General features: G+C 38.6%; 1 non-coding gene across 1 annotated transcript; it reads left to right on the top strand.

Moving 5' to 3' along the window:
- The first annotated feature begins 1,047 nt into the window (after positions 1-1,047).
- On the top strand, positions 1,048-1,153 carry LOC140824905 (small nucleolar RNA R71). The gene has a single exon (XR_012116521.1). It is a non-coding gene; the product is annotated as a small nucleolar RNA R71 (small nucleolar RNA).
- Positions 1,154-2,462: the final 1,309 nt, after the last annotated feature.

The raw sequence follows: 2,462 nt of genomic DNA on the forward strand, positions 1-2,462 counted from the left end.
CTCTAGTTTGCTAAGATATCCTTCAAAAATTTAGCATAGCTAGGCATTTGCATCAAAGCATCGGCAAAATAAATATTGATATGCAATTTTTTAAACACCTCAAGAAACTTACCGAATTGTGCATCAAGTTTTGATTTTTTCAATGATTCAGGGAAAGGAGGAGGTATAACAATTTTTGATTGTGTAGTGGGTGCTGGTGTAGTGTTTGAAGACTTACCTTTGGATGTCTCGGTCTGTTCATCCGGTACTTGACTTCTTTCCTTTTCCTTGGACTCTAAGATTTTTCCACTTTTCAACTCGATGGCCTTCACTTGCTCTTTTGGATTGGTCTCTGTGTTACTTGGCAAGGTGCCCAGCTCTCTACTTGCTATCATCTTAGCTAACTGTCCAATTTGATTCTCTAGCCCCTTTATCGATGCATCTTGATTTTGGAGTGTAGTTTCAGTAGATGAGATGAACTTAGACATCATCTGCTCCAAATTGGACTTTTCTTCTCTAGGAGGGTCAGATCTGTACATTGGTTGTTTCCCATATGGTTGTCCTCCATGTGGTCGATTTTGACTCTTTTGGCCACCCTATGAGAAGTTGGGATGTTGCATCCATCCATTATTTTATGTGTTCGAATACGGATAATTTCTTGGACGATTTTGGACCCCCACTTGATTCACTGATGCCCTTCTTGTGCATAAAAATGGATTGTCATCTTGACAGTCTTTCTCAAAGTTTTCACCTCCACATTTATCACAGAATATCTCTTGAAGACGCATAGCTGTGCCACCCATATTTAAACCGTCCAATTTCCTTTTCAAGACATCAAGTTGTGCAGTAATAGCGGAAAGGTCAGTTACCTGGTGAACTCCTGCACTTCTTCTCTGGTTGTTCCTTTCAGAATGAGGATGATAGCTGCTAGCGGCCATCTCCTCCAATAACTCATATCCTTCCTCAGCAGTTTTTCGCAGTAGGTTTCCACAAGCAACAACATCTATCATAGTACAAATAGGAATGAGTAAGCCATAGTAAAAGGTTTGAACGACTAACCAAAGTGGCAGTTCGTGATGAGGACATCTTTGCAATAGATCTTTGAAACCCTCCTATGCCTCATGTAAAGACTCCTGATCGAATTGAGCAAATGTGATTATGTCTGCCCGCAGCTTCATGGTCTTAGATGGAGGAAAGTATTTAATGAGAAACGTCTTCGCCATGTCCTCCCATGTGGTGATTGAACCTACAGGCAAAACAATTAACCATGCTTTAGCTTTGTTACGTAAAGAGAAAGGAAATAAACGCAACCTAACAGCGTCATCAGAAACTCCATTAAATATAAAAAGTATCGCAAATTTCAGGGAAATCTGTGATGTGTGTTTGGGTCATTTACTGCAGATCCTCCAAACTGGACATGAATCATCTGAATTATGGCCTGCTTGATTTCGAAGTGGTTTGCCCGCAAAATAGGCCTCACAATGCTGGGGCGTGCACCATCCAAAGAAGGCTGGGAATACTCTAGCATCGGTATGCGGTGTGGCATCTCAACATGTCTGTCTTCATGGTGTTCCTCCTCATGCTCGTGCCTCTCCATCATTTACTTCAGTCTATGTTGCTGTCTTCTTCTGCGGAAAGTTCTTTTCGGGTCAAACTGCTCAAGCTCCACATCAAGTGACTTTGGCATGCACTGGAAAAGAATTCTGGAATAGAATATGGAGTGTTAGCTCAAGAAAAATAAAACAATGCTAAATAAAATAACTAAAAATAAAATTGTGAATTAACAGTCCCCGGCAACGGCGCCAAAAACTTGATCGAGCAAAACTTGCACTGTGGAATCCTTAGTAAAAATATGATTTTGTATGCTCGAAAATTAATCGCAAGTGCACGATGTCAAGTAATAGTCTAATGTACGCGAGCACGAATACCGTTCTACTGAAGACTGTATTTTGCAATTATTATTTTCAGTTATCAAATATCTAGCAACGAAACTTGAATGGTTGTTTATAGCTACTAAAATTAAATAGAAACTCAATGAATAAGTCAAGAATTAAATGCTGAAATATAAACTCTAAACCACTTAAATAGATTTCGATGGGAAATGTATTTGTTGGGAATTTAAGTTCACCTATCCCTCATTAATCAATTAATTCGTTCGATAGTGATGTATGCTTCCGACAGGATTTCCTATTCAAATGAACATGCCCTCTCGAGCTATGCCAAATTAATTCTTCGAAGTTAAGTAATTAAATGTCTTTAATTATTTATCAAGAGTGAATCGCATATCGATCTATGAAAGCTCCTAGTTTTCGTCCGATCGTACTATGACTATCGGCACGTATCCAATTTCATATGTCTATGTAAATTGTAGATCCACGGACTATTCTACTCGTTCTTATCACAAGCTATTCTCTCGAACTCACTTGCAATATAAGATTATTATTAAAGTTAGCTATACTTTAATAATTATAATGAAAGCAGTA

The sequence above is a fragment of the Primulina eburnea genome, chromosome 2, assembly GCF_022965805.1.
Source record: "Primulina eburnea isolate SZY01 chromosome 2, ASM2296580v1, whole genome shotgun sequence".
Taxonomy (NCBI): domain Eukaryota; kingdom Viridiplantae; phylum Streptophyta; class Magnoliopsida; order Lamiales; family Gesneriaceae; genus Primulina; species Primulina eburnea.